Consider the following 16,118-nt stretch of genomic DNA (forward strand, 5'->3'; position numbering starts at 1 on the left):
CCAGGGTTTCTGTGGGCCTGGGTCAAGAATGTGTTAGTCAGCCTGGCTAGCCTGCAAGACAGTTGCTGGGGCTACATTGTTGCAGTGAACAGGCAATGTCGCCACTGGCTGGAGTGAGAACTGGAAGGCAGGGCACTTGGTTGGCCCTCTGGCGAGTGCAGGAATGTTCATGATATTTTGATAGGGACAGGGTTATGGACACTGCACACGATACAGCATAGAAGTGACCTTACTGGCCCTGGGAGGTGAAGAAAGCAGAGGTGTTCTGCTAACGTTAAAGCCAGGAAATGCAACAGCTCTGGGCAGTGACAGTCAGGGATATTGATTATGAGAGAAGACGCATACTGCAGAGAAGTCTGACCTTCATGTGCAAAGATTAGCCTGGACACTCCTGGGAGCCCAGGAAGTCACTGAATCAAAAGGCACGTTCTCCCAGGCCCAGGCTGCAAGCACTCTGCTCCCCACCACAGCACTGCATAGCTCCACTGTTACTAACGTCCTTTTATGTGCTTATTATGTGCGAGGAACGTTACTAGGTAGCTGGGTAATTAGAAGGGTATGCTGAGCGCTCTAGCTTGGAATTACTAAAGTTCATAATTCAAAGCAGAACATAATAGGTAGTAACAGCAGATTGCTAATGAATGGTCCAGTGCTGATTGTCAGAGGAGAGAGCCAGAGCTGGGAAGTTCCAGAGACTTCCTGAAGGAACCAGGCAGGCTTCTATCTAGGCCTTAAAAGAATGGGAGGATTGGGGAAGGTGGCAGATGTACCATCGGCCCAGGTGCCAAGGGCACCCCATGGACAGAGGGCAGGCTGAGCAAGCTGAGATTTGAAGGAAGTTCGTGGAGACAGGGTTCTAGAAGAGTCATGGCTTTGCAGGTCAGAAAGAGTCCAGGAGAGGTCAGGATATTCCAGCTTGTTCTGCGTGCAGTGGGGCAGGACAGGGAGCAGATCTGGGTGTTAGGAGAAGGCACTGGGCAGATGGAAGGGATACAGGAAAGTGCTGGGTCTTTGTGGAAACTCTGTTCTGTTCCCTGTCTTCACATCCTACCTTACAAAGGGCAGGGTGAGAATCCACCAAAGAAAGAGTATACAGAGCTTGGCTGCAGGGCCCATCAGACAGAAGTGTGTGTGTGTGTGCGTGCGTGTGTGTGTGCGCGCGCGCGTGCACTCATGTGTGTGTGTGTGCGTGTGTGTGTGTGTGTGTGTGTGTGTGCAGCACAATAGAAGATAGGTACTTGGATTCTGTGTTTCTCAGTAAGCCATTTGGGCTCTCTGGGCATCACCTGCTCCATCTGCAACCCTGAGGGTGGAGTTATCTAGACCAGTGTTCCTTAGACTACATCTTGGTATCAACTACATTAGAATCTTCTGGGGTTCCCTCTGAAAATGCAAGTTTCTGGGTTTCAGCCTTATGTAAGGAGGGACCTGAGAAACCTGCATTTTTAAAAACATTCCCCAAAAGGTGTCTCTCTCTCTCTCTCTCTCTCTCTCTCTCTCTCTCTCTCTCTCTCTCTCTCTGTGATGTGCTGAGGATCTAACTCTCAAGACTTCTAGAATCTAGATGAGCATTGCCCACTGAGAAACTCTAGGCCTGAGAGAGTCTCATGCATACCACTAAAGGACCCTGTGCAGACATTTCTCAGGAGTCTTCTTGGCCAAGAGTTAGTGCTGACTTCCCCCACCAATTCTGCTAGCATTTCAAACACAGTGGAAACACAAGTCAAGTCTCTGCAAGGCTCCCTGCACCTCTGCCGCAGTCCCCCAGCTTCAGGCTGAGTGAGGCGGGAGCAGTCACATCACTTGCAGTGGCCAACAGCCTTGTTCCAGAAAGGGCTTCTTTGCGTAGCCATGAGGCCTGGCCCAGGACTGCTCTTCCTGATCGCTATCCCTGGACAGCCCTCTCTGCCTGCTGCACTGTGCAGTCAGAGTGGCTCTGTGATGAGGACAAAAGCAAAATCTGATAACACATGGCCAAGAACCCTGATAAACCCAGCCTTGGCTTTTGTTTTTGTTGCTTTGAGACAGGGTCTCTTGTTAGCCCAGGATGGCTTATGACCTCATTATGTGGCCAAGGATGAGTTTGAATTCTGATCCTCTTGCCTCTGTCCCCGGAGAGGTGAGATTGCAGGCCTGTGCCACTATGTCCAATTTATGTGGCACTGGGGATTAAATGTGGGCCTTTGTGCATGTACTTTACCAACTGGGCTACAAACCCAGCCCAAACATGGTTTCCAGTAGTGGTGCACAGTCATCCCTCAGAGGGCATGAACGCAAAGGACAGAAGGAGGATAGCTCAGGAGGCAGCAGGTCCAGGCTGCAGCTGGCAGTTGGCACCTGTGCCCAGAAGCACATGGGTAGAGAGTAGGCCCAGCATTGGTGCTGGAGGGAAGTGGTTTCCCATCAGTAAGGGTTGAACTGAACAGGGCAGGCCCAGCCAGCACTGTGAGCTGACTTCCCAGGGTCTAGAACCGAGCACATAGCTACACTGAATCACCTCGCTCCAGGCTTCGGGTTGACTACTGCACATGGTGGAACTTGTAGAAGTATGTGGAAAAAGAATTCGCCTCCTGTCCCTGGCGCTCAGCCTCATGGCTGACCTCATGGTGGATCTCCAAGACACGGGACCATCTTCCAGCCAAGATGGACCAAGTCCTGCCCTGTTCCTGGGCTGGCTTTAGAATTTTGAGGCTCAGTTATGAGAGAGGAAAGGTGCTAGAGCCTGCCCCCCTACCCACCAGCCCTGTAGAGCTGAGCAAGCACCTGACCTGCTCAACTGCTGAGTACTGACTTGCAAGTTAGGCTGTCATGTGAGCAGAGGACAAACTCCAGCCCAGGAAAGCATCTCTGAGGCTGAAAGTCAGAAGAGGGGGTGTTCTGAAGTGGTGAGGTGACTGGGAAGTGATATCAGGGGTAGCTGGGTGTATTCAGTTCCTTGACCTGGGTACTGTGTTTGGTTTATAAAAATTTGCCAATCTGTTGGCTTATGATGCATGCACTTGCTTGTATTGGACCTTAGGTTCAATGCAAGGAGTGAAAATTTCCAGCGAGCTGGTAGAGTCGTTTTCCCCAGATAGTCAGGTTTTAATAGTCTTATGTCAAGAAAACAACAAAAATCCCATTGTGGGCCAGCGAGATGGCTCAGCAGGCGAAGGTGTCTACAGCTAAGCCTGACCATCTCTGAGTTTGCTCAGGTGGGATCCACATGGTGGAACAAGAGAACCAACTCCTGCAAGTGGTCTTCTGATTTCTATATATGCACCATGGCACATGTACAGGTATGCACACGCATACACACACGCACACACACACACACACGCACACACACACACATCCAGTGTGTTTTGAAACAATGGAGCAACCAAAAGGAATGTCAGTGCTGGAAATGAGCCAAGAGCACAGAATGGTCACGGTGTTGACATCTGGTGGTACCAGACCTTGGTGCGTTGTCTACAGATTTAGGCTATTTTGGAAAGCGATTTGGGCAAATAAGATGACACTTAAAGACACCATAATGTTGGGGTATGTGGACACCAAGGCCTCCCCTGGAGAATTCCACTTCTCTCCAAGTCATCACCCCATAGAGCCTCTGTGCTTCTTGTCTCTCCATCTTGACGTGTGGGATTTGGGATCAATGGGGCTTGACTGTGTTGGGGGCCATAGTGGGCTGCAGTAGAACACAAGCCTTCCTGCTCAGCTCAGTGATCGCTTGGACAGTTGGCTTGGGGAAGATATGGTGTGTCCCAGGCACTGGCATGCGTTTCCAATACCGCTTTCTTTCTCCATGCCTCCGTTCCTCCTGCACACAATGGAATCTTTGTACTAAAGGGTTTTCTCCTTAGGCAGGGGAGATGGCTCATTTAGTCAAGTGCTTACCATGCGAACATGAAGACCTGAGTTCCATCCCTAGCTGGGAGTGGCGACATTTGTAATCCAAGTGCTGGGAAGACAGAGACAGGCAGATCCCTGGGGCTTACTGGACAGCTAGCCTAGTCCAGCTGCTTAACCCCAGGTCCCATCGAGAGACTCAAAAAACAAACTTAACAGAGTCTAAAGAGGAACCACTGGGACTGACCCTAGCTTTTACATCCATGTGCACACATGTGTGCACGCTCATCTTGCACACACATGAACACGAACCCACATAGAGAATTCCCTTTGGCAATCAGGCTGGGATCCTCCATAGCAGCAGACATCGTGTTCACATCCTTCACGTCCTTCAGGCCCTGCCTCCACCTGCCCTCTGCCTGCCTCTGCTGGCATACAAAGCTCCTGCCAACGCATGTGCCCTGGGGCCCTGCACACTCTCTCTAAGCCCTTCTTAGCCTTTAAGACCCAGAAATGGAACACAGGAAAGCAGTCTTGAAAGCAAACTTTTCTTTTTACCCTAAAGCAGGCCTACCCTCAAAATGAGTAATAAGAGCAGGCCTGAAGATGCCAAAGGAAGGGCCGAAAATGGCAGCTGGGGGCACGCACAATTACAAGGCAGATTTAATTAAGGGGGTACATGTCTTTCTCCCGTGTCCCGCAGCTGCCAACCTAAGCGTGTAGAAGAGACCCAAAGTACTCTTTGGAGAGCTGGAAAAGGCCAGGCATGTTTTTCGATTGGAGAACCTAACCTTGTCCCTGTATTGGGGGATTTTCTAGAGACCAGCAGTCTGACCTGCTCTCGTTTATTAAATCTGGGCTCCAGTCCCAGTTACTGCTAATTAAAGCCGTGGCATGCAGGGTCTGTTGGGATGTGGTGTGGTCTGCCCACTCGCAATGAGCCTCATCTTTCCCGGGTTGCAGAATTGGGGCTTGAGTGTATCCTGGAGGCTTTTGGTCTGCTTCTCCCCAAATTCCTGCACCTTAATGACTACCGCTGGCCGTAGAGAGGACAGAGATGGCAGTATTCATCCCTCCAGTTGGGTGTGATGACTGAGTGGGTTGTTTGGCAGAAAACTGGGGTGTAGAAGTCTGGAGATTCCAGAAGCTGGCAGACCTTCGACGTATCCACTGGGTCACTTTCTGGCTGGCTGGTGCAGGAAAGTAATTTGGGTGCTCTGTGCCTCAGTTCCTTCGCTGTAGCACCGGGAGTGATAGGAGCTAACTCAGCGTGTCGCAAAACATGGTCCTTGAGCCAATATCATCAGCATTAATGTGACCATTAGATATGCAGGTTCTTGGCCCTGCCCCAGGCCTACCCCACTAAATCAGGAACTCTGCTGGGTAGGTTCAGCTATCATTTTAGAAACCCTTTGTATGAGTCTGGTGTGTACTCAGATTTGAGAAGTACCCTGGGCTTCGCAGGGTTGTGGTGAAGATCAAATAAGATAACGGAAAGAAATTGGCTTAAACCTGAAAGCCATGTCCTTGTCTATTCTAATACCTGATAACACCAGAGCGCCCGGTGTGTTCTCTCTTTCTCTCTCTCCCTCCCTCCCTCTTCCTCCCCCCCTCTTTCTCTCTCTCTCTGAACTGTGTTTTTTTAATAGTCAGTAGATACCTTGTATTCTGATTGAACAAAGGATATTTTTTCGAGAAGAGAAGAATTAGACAAAAACATATAAGAACCTCTCCTCCCAGAATGTTCTTTCTGGCTTTGTCCTTCAGACCAGGGTGAAGGTGGATCTTATCCGGTGCTTTCTTGGCACCTAGATACCATGTATCTGGTTGCACATCAAAGGTCACTTCAGCCAAGCACCAATTTTCCAGAAAGCAAGTCCAACTTGGGTGCCTGAGCCTAAGAATGAAAATGAACTTGATCTAGGGCTGATGGGGCTCTGAGCTGCATATGCCTAGATCCATGCAGAATCTTCATAGCTAGAGAAGAGCCTTGCATGGTTTCCTATGAACTTGACTAAAAGAGAGCCTTAACTTGGCAAAGGACTGAATCAAAACTGTTGTATGTCTGTGTCTGTCTTTCTGTGTGTGTCTGTGTGCATGTGTGTGTGTGTCTCAGTTCCAGGCAGGCACTAATAGGTCTGGTTCCTATGAGTGTGTCACTGTGACAATGACTAAGAAAAACACTTTTTTACAGAAAAGATCTCACTGCGTAGTTCTGGTTGGCACTGAACTTGCTGTGTCAACCACACTGGTCTTGGACTCACAGGGATCCCCTCGCCTCTGCCTCCCATGTACCAAGATTAAGGGCATATACCACCACACCTGGTGAGGCAAACACTACTGGAGCAAAGTGTTTTCCCTCCTGGTTTCACAGCTTCCAGGAGCTGTCTTCATTCCTCTGGGCCTGAGTGAGGCATGACGTCATGTTATCACAGTAGAGACGGTGTGTTGGGGCAGGCGGCTCCCCTCCTTGCTGCCAGGGAGCATCACATATGGCCTTCTCAGACCTTCACTAGTCTTTCTCCAATCAGTCTTCCCACTGAGAGCTCGTTAAGCCATGAACACACCGATGGATCCCTCAATTCATGGGGTTATTGTTCTGGTGAGATGCTCACCTCTCCACAGTACCACCCACTGGGGGGACAGACCTTCAATACATGAGCCTTCGGAGGACACATCAAATCCAAACCTCAGTAGCAAGGAAGAAAATGGGGCACAGAATGCTTTAGGGAAACCCACAGTCTGCGAGGGAGAAGAGCCCTCTTTCCTGACCATTTTCTAACTTCCCCCTGCCAGGCAGCCCTGCAGTGAAGGAGCCCTGAAGTCCCAGGCAGACTTTCCCAGGGCAGCACCATGGGATGAGGATTTAGCAAGTGCACCTGGCATGGCCACAGACCCTATTTCATTGGTTCCCCACATTTTAGCATTTCTTAAACTAAGATAAATTCTCTTTTAAAGATTTATTTATATAATGTACATTGGGGTTTTGCCTGCATGCATGTCTGTATGAGGGTGTCGGATATGCTGGAGCTGGACTTATAGATGGTTGTGAACTGCCATGTGGGTGCAGGGAATTGAACCCGGGTCCTTTGGAAGAGCAGCCAGTGCTCTTAACTGTTTGAGCCATCTCTACAGTCTCCCAAGATAGATCTTTTTGAGACAAGAGTCTCACTGTTATCTGAAGCTCGTGATTCTACTGCCTCAACTTGCTGAGTTCTGGGATTAGAGGCATGCACAACCCATTGATCTTTTGGGCATGGATTTTGTCATCAATGACTTCTAGAACCATGAAAATATGGTAGTTGTTTCACAAATCTTCACAGAGAAACAGAGTTCTGGATGCTAGGAACATGGAGGAAGAGGCAGAAATGATAAATTCCAGTGAGTAGTGAAAACAAGGAAGGCCGGAGAATGGGAAAGACCATGGCTTGTACACACTCTGCTCACGGTGCCCTGGAAGGGGCCGTTCGATTCTGAATATAGCTGTACTGAGTGTTCATCAGTTCACAGCTCACACGCTCAGGTAGTGCTGGGTACGGAAAGTACTTTTAGCAATGTAATTGATGTGTCTTTTAGGTTTACAAAAGTGTCCCTTTACAGAGCAAGCTTTCTGAGTCCCTGCCTGTCATTTGACTTATGCCAACCAGGAAGGAACAAATCTTGGCTGCCACGTCCTTGTGTCTATAAAGGTTGACTCAGAACTGGTATAAATCTAAGTCAGATGGTTCTGTTTAGCCTGCCTTACCTTTTACAATACCTTATGCAATCATTTATGTGTGGTTCAGTCAGCTGCAGGACCTCTGGGTGGAACAGGGAAGACCCGTGCAGTTCTCAGAGGGACACGTGCAGATTCCACACCAGACAGGCCTGTCGCTCCGTTCACGGCACATGGTCCAGCAGAGGTGCCTCGGTCATGATGAGAGCAGACTTTGCTTATTGTACCCAAGGGTGACGTTAGCTAATGAGGCCTGGTGCTCTTTCTGAGTCGCCCCTCTTTGGAAACTGCATGAGAAACACATAACAAAAAGAGGTGACATTCAAGGCTGTGTGACAAAGCTGTTTTGTAGCAGGTCTGAGGCAGTCATGTGAGCCAGTTTCCCTCCTTGGCTTTGGTTACCAGGAAGATCAGAGACAGTTTGTAGTTTCAACTTGAATAAATGTCTATTTTTATTTATTTATTTTTTGGGGCAGGGACTAATGTATCCCAGGCTGGCCTCAGACTCTATAACTGAAAATAACCTTGAATTTCTGACCTTTCTGCTTCCACCGCCCAAGCACTGGGGTTGCAGGCGTGTGCCACCACACCTGGTTTTATGCAGTGTTGGGGATTGAACCTAGGACTCTGTGCATGATGGGCAAGCACAGAGCAACTGAGCCATGTCCCTAGTCAATTAATGTTTGACTTTTTAAAAATTAATACATTAATGAGCTGGCCACGATCTATTAGTCAAAGACTACATATAGGCTTCAATACACCGGAGAGAATCGGTTTACTTCACAGCACAAATGTTTACTGAGTGACTAGTATGCCAAACACCGGGGTGTGGGGAGGAAACAGACAGGCATCGGGGCTGAGCGCTGTTATGGGAATGGGCATAATCTGGAGAGTCAGCAAGGTACAGGTTCTTAAAACACAGAGCAGAAAGCTCCCACCTAGAGTCTTAAGGAAAGGATTAGAGCAGTGGTTCTCAACCTTCCTAAAGGTGCGACCCTTTAATACAGTTCCTCACACTGTGCTGACCCCCAGCTATAGAATTATTTTGTTGCTACTTCATCATTGTAATTTTGCTACTGTTGTAATCACAAGGTAACTAACTGATATGGAGGATATCTGATATGTGACCCCTGGGAAAGGGTCGTTTGACCCTCTAAGGGGTCACAACCCACAGGTTAAGAACACTGGATTAGGGCAAGTTCATTGAGGCAGCATGAGCTGAGTCCTAAAGATCATGAAATCGGGGACAAAGGGACAGCCTATATGATGGTCAGCTAGGAGGCTGTATAGTTTGGAAACGACACAGGACTTCAATGAAGAGAGAAGGAGCCTGAAGTGAGGCTAGAGTCTGAGGAGCCCTCAGCCAGCTAGGAAGGCTGCAGGAAGCTGCTACTAGAATGTTCTAGGCAGAAGAATCGTGGGAAACGTTGAGAAGGACCATCTTGGCTGTGGGATGAAGAATGGATTGGGTGGAAAATACTGGGCAGGGACCAGAGGGATGTGAGGAAAGGAGGGTGGGTTCTGGACCAAGGGAATGGCAACACGGACCTGCTGAAATGCTTTCTCCAGATCCATGGACAGCTAACAGTGCAGCCTGCCTGGGGGTGAGCGCCATCCTCAGCTCCGCTTCCCTGAGTATTCACGTAGGCCCTGGTGGTCACTATTGCCTGGTTGGATGGGGAAGAGGGAGTGCAGATGCAGCCATCCAAACTGCACCCCCATTTACAAACAAGAAAACAGTTGGCGAGTGGGCTAAGTGGAGCAGAGGGGCCTTGCCCATCCAGACCCGGGTCTCCTGACTCTCACCTGCATCACTTCTCCAGGGATTGTGCTCTTACATGACACATCATGCCATAGAGGAAATGCAGGGCTTGAGAAAAAAAAAAAAGTAGACCGTGTAGACTTGTCAGGAACACATCCCGCTAAATCAATTCGCTTTTCTTCCCCTCGGCGGGTTGAAAAGCTTGGTGGTTGAGGAAAACACAATGGACGAATACCTGTTGATGTAAACAAACATTTGGCACAGCTCGCTGTGACATGCTCAAGGGAAACGTGGATCAAGTTGGTGTGACTGCTCAGAGGAGAAACCAGCACCTCCGAGTCCCCACCGCCACTCTCAAAATCCGAGGCGGAAATGCAGCTTCCTCTAGGAGCAATCCTGAATCACTGCCCCCTTCTGATCTACAAAGCAAATCCAGGACAGCCAGTACTGTTACACAGAGAAACTCTGTCTCGAAAAACTAAAAAGAGAACCAAATCAAAACAATCCTTTTCTGAGGCCTTCAGACTGCAGTGGTCGGTAGGAGTGCAGGGGCTGGGATGAGAGCGGAGTGCAGGATGCACTTGCGTGAAGGAGCAGACCCGTGACGCACTGGCCTGCTGGCCTCTATCGGGATGGAGGAGCAGGTCCTTCAGGCGTGAGAAGAGCTGGGTGCAGAGATGGGGAGATGAGAGCCTCGGCGTGCCCGCCCATGTTCACACATGATCTCTACTCTTAGTTCTACCCCTCTCCTGTCACCTTCATCTCCAACAGTCTCCATAGCCTCCCAGTTCGTTACTCAGCTGCATGTCTGGGACTTCACTTATCATTGCCGGGCTCCATCTTACAGTCATTCCTCTGCTGGCAATTCCCTGGGAGTCTCCACTTTTGATAGACCTGTTGGTGGAATGGGCCCAGCAGCCAGGAAGAGTCAGGGAACGTCCCTATTTCTAAATGGATATCTAGTAAAGACTTGAGAGCCACAGGGTTTAAGCACAGTCTTTACCCCTAACTGCCTCAGGAAGCACAGGTCCTTGCTTCATGAACTCAGTGACCAGTGATGGAGACCTTTCCCCCCAAGGACAACTTTTGATCTGGATCTTGCTGTACACAAGGCAGTGCTCTAGGGCCTTTGAGTGGTCATGGGTCAGTAAGGGGCCATGTGTGTCCAGGAGGAGAGTTACTCAGAGGGCGTGTGACCATGTGCTGAAGGAGATATCTTCCCTCTCCATGCGGGCTGCCCAGCATCCAGGATCTTGTGGGATCCAGGGCTCAGGGGAGGCCCTCAGGAAACATTCATCTGTGGATGCAGCTCTATGATTCAGAAGATGCCATGAGAACATGCATTTGATCTAGGATGGTTGGGTTTCAAAGGAGACTTTAGTATGGAACGAGACACAATGCTGCTATGCACTAGACATGAAACAAGACACACAAGGAGCCCCAGATGTGTTTGGGGTGAAGTAAAAGGGAGAGCCGACTGTGAAAGGTTGGAACCTGCCCCTAACTCTTGAAGGGGGAAGAACTGAGATTCTCCTGAAAGACCTGAGCTGCATTCATATAGTGTACCTTCTTTAGACTGTTCTGAAATGACACACTGTGGGGCAACTCTTACTCCTGAATTCTGTCACTGATGCTCTGAGAATCGAAGACAGGCGCCCACGAACTCACAGCTGTGAGTCGCAGCTTTGGTAGATGGTTTCAAAGCCTTTCATTCCCCACGGCACTTCACACCTTTGGGAAAGACTGTTGAAGGGAGCCTATGAATGCACATTATCAAGTGTGAGAAGTGTCAAAACACCAATTCTTTTCCCATAAAGGGAAAATGGAGGGTGTAGTTACACATAAACACACACACGCATGCACGCACGCACGCATGCACATACATACTCAATAGTTCTAGAAGTAAGCTATCAGAAAGGACTTCTTCATTATGAAAACAACTAAGCATTGAATCCGCATTCAGAGGTCATTCGAACCTCACAACTTCGCTCACACTCCACTCTGGGGAATGGCAGAAAGTTGTCTTTTTGTTTGTTTGTTTGTTTGAGGCAGGGTCTCAAGTAGTTGTCCAGGTGGCCTTTAACATACTAGGTGGTCAAGGATGACCTTGACCTCCTGACCCCACTGTCTTGACTTCCCAAGTCTGAGATAACAAGTGTAAGCCACTACCCCTGGTTTCCTGTGGTGGTGGGGACTGAACACAGAACTTGCTGTGAGCCAAGCAAGCACGTTATCAACCTAGCTGCACCCAGGCCACACTGATGTCTTATCTACATCCTATATACTATATATACTTATATACTCCAGGCCACACTGATGTCTTATCTACTCCTATATACTATATATACCTATATACCCCAGGCCACACTGATGTCTTATATACAATCCCCACTTTTTCTCATTTCTGGGCTCCCCAGGGACTGCTTACGGGGGTGCTTTATGATTTCACAACCACCTCCATTGCCGTTTGTCCCATCAGCTCTCACCTGTCCCCCAGGCTTTATCTCCCAGTCACCTCCGATGACCGCCCAGACTGTGCTGAGAGGTTGCTAGAGGGGAGTACAAGTCTTGCCACAGTTCCCAGCTCAGCCTTACTGGTCACTGGCTATATGGGTAGCCATATGTCTTAGGGTTTCTATTGCTGTGATGAAACACCATTACCAAAAAGCAAGTTGAGGGGGAAAGGAGCTTACACTTCCACATCACTGCTGATCACTGAAGGAAGCCAGACAGGAAGGGCCGGAACCTGGAGGCCAGAGCTGATGCAGAGGCCATGGAGGAGTGCTGCTTACCAGCTTGTTCCTCATGACTTAGTCTTCTTTCTTCTAGAACCCAGGACCACCAGCCCAGGGTGGCTCTATCTACAATGGGCTGGGACCTTGCCCATCAATCGTTAATTAAGAAAATGCCTTGCAGCTGAATCCTATGGCGGCATTTTCTTAATTGAGGCTCCCTCCTCTCAGATGACCCTAGCTTGTGTCAAGCTGGCATAAAACTAGACCGCTCACCATGTTATTCTATCTTTCTGAGCTCAGTTACCTTATCCACTAAATGAGAGCAAAGTACCTAGGTTATAGGGTAGCTACACAGATAGAAATAACCCAGAACTGCGGGCCTGCCCTCCACTGTTCTTTTGAATTCAGTTGCACAAGAGTGTGGTCTTGGTCTTTTGCCTGTGTGTTCCCTGGGGCTGCTTTTGTGCCACGACAGCATAACTGGATTGTGACAGAGACAGTAAAACCCGTGAGGCTGGAAAATCTTCTGATCTAGCTTTTTGTAGGAAAAGTTAGTCAATGCCTTCTCAGGAAGTTGCTCAGGACATAGTCAACGCTCGGTGAATCATGACTTTGTAGAAAGAACTTTAAACCCACTAGGTTTTGGAGTTAAAAAAAGTTATTTGTGATTGCAGAGCAGTGGTTCTCAACCTTCCTAATGCTGTGACCCTTTAATACAGTTCCTCATGTTGTAGTGACCCCTCTCCCACTATAAAATTGTTTTTATGGCTACATCATAACTGTAATTTTGCTACCGCTGTGAATTGTAATATAAATATCTGATATGCAACCCCTATGAAAGGGTCATTTGAACCCCAAGTTGAGAACTGCTGGTCTAGAATGACACAAGGCAGTCTGTCTTCAAAGGGAATTTAGGGGTTGAGGATGTAGCTCAGTTAATACATTTCTTGCCTAACATGCACAAAGCCCTGGGGTTCATCTCCAGAACTGCTAATTCCAGTACTTGGGAGGTAAAAGAAGGAATTCAAAGTCCCTTGGTTTGAATATCAAGTTTGAGGCTAGCCTGGACTACAAGAGACTGTCTCAAAAGATAGAAAGTAAACTGGGGACATAGTTCCGAGGTCAGATGCGTGTCTAGCATGTACAAGGTCCTGAGTTTAATTCTTACTACCAGGAAAAATAGAGAAAGATAATTGAAAATTTGGTGCTGGCAAGGTGGCTCCGTGGGGAAAGGCACTGCCAAACTGCTAGCCTGAGTTCAATTCTCAGGAAACACCTGGTGGAAGTAGAAAACTTATTTCTGCCAATTGTCTTCTGATAATCTTACTCAAACCTTGGCATTCACATACATGATCTCAGCCTCTCTAAATCTCGGCATGCATATACATGATCTCAGCCTCTCTAAATCTCTCTCGCTCTCTCAGAGAAAAGGTGTGGAGGAAAAATCCAGAACACGTCTTGTCCGTGTTCCCCGAGGGTAACCACCAAGTCCTGCTTTTTCAGATGGCAGGGGACTGTGCCATCCTGTTATAGGCATCAGCCTTGCCTCCCGTGACTACATCCTCTCATCTCTGAGGCCAGGCCCCCCACTCTACGTTTCTGCCCATAATGACTGACAGTGAGAGCATCCGCTCCATTCAAGAAAATGTTCTCTGTGGATGTTATCTCGTCCCTCTTTCCCTGTGTCCTGGTGGGACAAGGACAATCCTCTAGTCCAGAGCTTCTGACCTTATGCATGACTGAGCTTTGTGGTGGGATATTTCTGTCATGGAGTGAGTGGTCCTGTGCCTTGCAGGATATTTCCCTGCAGGCCTGGCCTCTGTCCAGTAGATGCTGACAGCATGCCCCTACTTGTGGTCGCTAACAATGTCTCTACACATTGCCAAATGTTCCCCAAGGGGCAGATTGCTTCAGCTGCAAATCCCTAGGCTTAGTCTCCAGTAACACAGCAGGTGAGGCAACAAGACCTGGGCCTAGCACGAAATAAGTTCATATTTAGAAAAGCGGGGTTCTGTGCAAGGGCACAGAGGCGCTGTGCACACATCCGGCTGTCCTGCTGCTTCATTCAGTAGAATGCTGGGGGCTCAGCTCCACTCTGCAGCCAGTGTTGCCTGCACATGGCCTGGGAACCTGGGTAGCTACTGACCCTTGTGTTGCTAAGAGGCCTCTCCCCCTCTCCCTTTCCTTCCTCTTCCCTTCTCCTGGCCAGGGAATTGGAACCAAGGCCTTGTGTATGCTAGGCAAGCACTCTAACATGAGCTACAGCTTCAGATGACCAAGAGAAGGGTTTCTCCGTCTCTCTCTCTCTCTGTTGTGGTATATGTGCACTCAGAGGCCAACATCGGGTGTTTTTGTTTGTTTTTTTTTTGTTTTGTTTTTTTTTTCGAGACAGGTTTTCTCTGTGGCTTTGGAGCCTGTCCTGGAACTAGCTCTGTAGACCAGGCTGGTCTCGAACTCACAGAGATCCACCTGCCTCTGCCTCCCGAGTGCTGGGATTAAAGGTGTATGCCACCACCGCCCGGCAGGGTGTTTTTCTCTATAACTTTCTTTTTTTTTTTTTTTTTTTTTTTGAGACAGCCTCTTACTGAACCTGGAGCTCACAGATTTGCTAGACCGGCTGGCCAGGGAGTTCAGGGAGCTTGTTCTCGGTTCCACCTTGGCGCTGGGCTATGGCTATGCATCCCTGAGCCTGACATTTACATTGGCCTTAGGGATCTGAACTCAGGTCCTCATGCTTGCGTGACAAACACCAAGTTCTTTACTGACTGAGCATCTCCCTAGCCCAGAAGGGTTTTCAAAATGCTGCCTTCCACAATGCCAAGAAGGCCGCCCTAGGATGTGAACATGCTTATAAATCCAACCCCCCGTGCCAGTTTGTCAGCTTCTTCATTTTTCATATCCAGCTCCACTTCAGAGGGAGTTTTTGGATCCTTGCTTGTCCACTGGCTCATTTATCCCCCCCCCCCCAGTTATTACCCATTTGCTCTGTGGGCTTATCATTTGGTGGTATATAGGTGGGATCAGGGCCACAGACTTACCCAAAGTGGATTGATGGTTAAGGGGAAGCAGGCATGAAAACAGATATTGCAGCAAGAGACTAAAGGTACTTGCCACCAAGCCTGACAACCTAAGTTTGATCCCTGAGAACCCTATGACCTAAGAAGGGATAGATCATCCCAGAGGCATGTCTAACAAGAAAAGCCAAGGAAAAAGCCACCAAACTGTTCACATTGAGAGACAGGCAGCCTTGGGCTAGAGAGATGGCTGGGCTATGAAAGGTGAGGTGCACAGCCACAACGTCACAGAGATTCAGAAGAGCGAGAGATTTAAGGTGACAGTGTAGACAAAGCCGTGTCCTGGAAACAGTAAGGAGAAGTTTGAAAGACAGCTGGGGCTGCGGGGCTGCTTGGAATAATGCACGTCTGTAATCTCAGCACTTGAGCGGCAGAGGCCAGAGGATGAGGAATTCGAAGCCAGGCTGGGCCACACAGTAAGATCGCCTCTTATAACATGAAAAGGGAAAGAAAAGAAAAAGGAGGGAGGGAAAAGAAAAGTGGCCCAGGCAAGACAGAGCACAGCAGGGGTGAAGTCTGCTGTGGAGAAAAAGAGGGCAGAAGAATGAGTATTTGGATCCAGTGCTCTGTGGACATGGACTTGAGAAGAGTGAGCAGCCAAGGTCTGAATTGGAGGGGAAGATGCAGAAGTGAGCAGGCAGGCAGCTCTTGTAAGATATTCAGAGCAGAGAGAAGCCAGACCAGGAAGGGGTGGTTCTTATCCAGTGGACAGACATAAAAGATCCACAGCTGGTCACCAGTCCAGAGTAACATTCAGTTTAGACATTCCACTTTTCCTGCAAATGCCATCAAGTCCTGGCCCCGTCCCCCAGCCTCTCCTGTGTAAGAGATGAGCCCTGAGAAGGTGGATGTGGAGGAGTGAGGGACAGCAGTGTGCCTGACGGCAGGTGAGCAGCTGCAATGCTGCAGAGAAACACCTGACAGCAGGTGAGCAGCTGCACCGCTGCAGAGAACACCTGACAGCAGGCGAGCAGCTGCACCGCTGCAGAGAACACCTGACAGCA

General features: G+C 49.0%; 1 protein-coding gene across 4 annotated transcripts in view; it reads left to right on the forward strand.

Moving 5' to 3' along the window:
- The window catches only part of Ca12 (carbonic anhydrase 12), a 53,262-nt gene that overhangs the window by 4,086 nt on the left and 33,058 nt on the right, over positions 1-16,118 (forward strand). The window lies entirely within an intron of this gene.

The sequence above is a fragment of the Chionomys nivalis genome, chromosome 4 (assembly GCF_950005125.1).
Source record: "Chionomys nivalis chromosome 4, mChiNiv1.1, whole genome shotgun sequence".
Classification (NCBI taxonomy): domain Eukaryota; kingdom Metazoa; phylum Chordata; class Mammalia; order Rodentia; family Cricetidae; genus Chionomys; species Chionomys nivalis.